Here is a 1,238-nt window from a genome sequence, read left to right on the forward strand (position 1 = left end):
GCAACTTTATTTTTTAATGAAATCAAGGGCCAATGTAAGGTTTCGAGCTAAAAAAAATTATCTTTTCGTAACCTTTCGTAGTACATACATACATATTACAGTGAAATGATATATGTATACCAGTGAAATATTGCCTTGGATTCCCTTGTGGCATTATAAGGTTAGTTACAGAGTCCGATTCAGTTAGTTTAGAACATGTTCCTAACTACCTTATGATGGTGTAATCGAACAATATTTAAAAAGCGCCTGAAATTGAAAAACGGCGTGAAAACCTCCAATTACGCCCTCCGTGGTAGACTGAATTATCTGACTTTTCAAACAGACAAAACAGGTTGGTCGATGAACGGTATATCACAATCTCCCAAGAGGGGAGATTATGACAATAAAAAAGGCCGGACCCGCCCCACTAAGACTCCCAAAGAGCGACGGTCCTATCTCACTTTTGAAATATTTGCTTAGAACAGTATGAAGGGACTTGAGGATAGTTTAATTGAGTAATATTTAAAAAGCACCTAAAATAAAAAAAATGGGGTGAAATTATATAATATATATTATTATATTTCTTTTCTGTTAATACAATATCAATGAATACATACGACTGTAACATTTGAGAATTGATTGAAAAGAAAAATGTAAAGTGATTCATGAAGAGTTTTTTTTTAATATTTAGACAACAGACCGTATTTTTTTTTTAAAAGTACTTTAGGTAAGTTAAATTAAATTTAATCAGCTTAAATATTAGGAACAAATATCGGTTATTTCTATATGAACAAACATCGTTATTATACAATTCGTATAAGATAATAATTTCGATATGGAAATAAAGAAAAAAAAAGATCGAAAAGGATCTAGTTACAAGGGGGACGACATCAAGGCATCTCATTTTCCTCTCGTAGATGACAAAGCCTCCTTTCGGGTTTTTCACGCAAAATATTACAGAATACTTCATTAGCATGTTCATGAATTTTCAAAGATATTTTAGCTGCTAGTGAAGCCAAGGATCGATAAGTTGAGGGGGCCATCCTTCATCCTTGTATTTACATATCTACTTGCAACATATTCTAAGTGGGACTTCTACCTTTCAAACACTTTGTCATCGTCATAGCTCGCACCATTTTTTTTTCTTCCATTAACATACCATCAGTTATGAACTGGGTTAATCTAAGGGAAGATTATACGAAGAAAAAAAAAAGCTCAACTAAAATAAAAAATATGATGAAAAAAATTAAGTGTATATA

Source organism: Halyomorpha halys, unplaced genomic scaffold (genome assembly GCF_000696795.3).
Source record: "Halyomorpha halys isolate HHAL.00 unplaced genomic scaffold, Hhal_1.1 Scaffold51.1, whole genome shotgun sequence".
Lineage (NCBI taxonomy): Eukaryota > Metazoa > Arthropoda > Insecta > Hemiptera > Pentatomidae > Halyomorpha > Halyomorpha halys.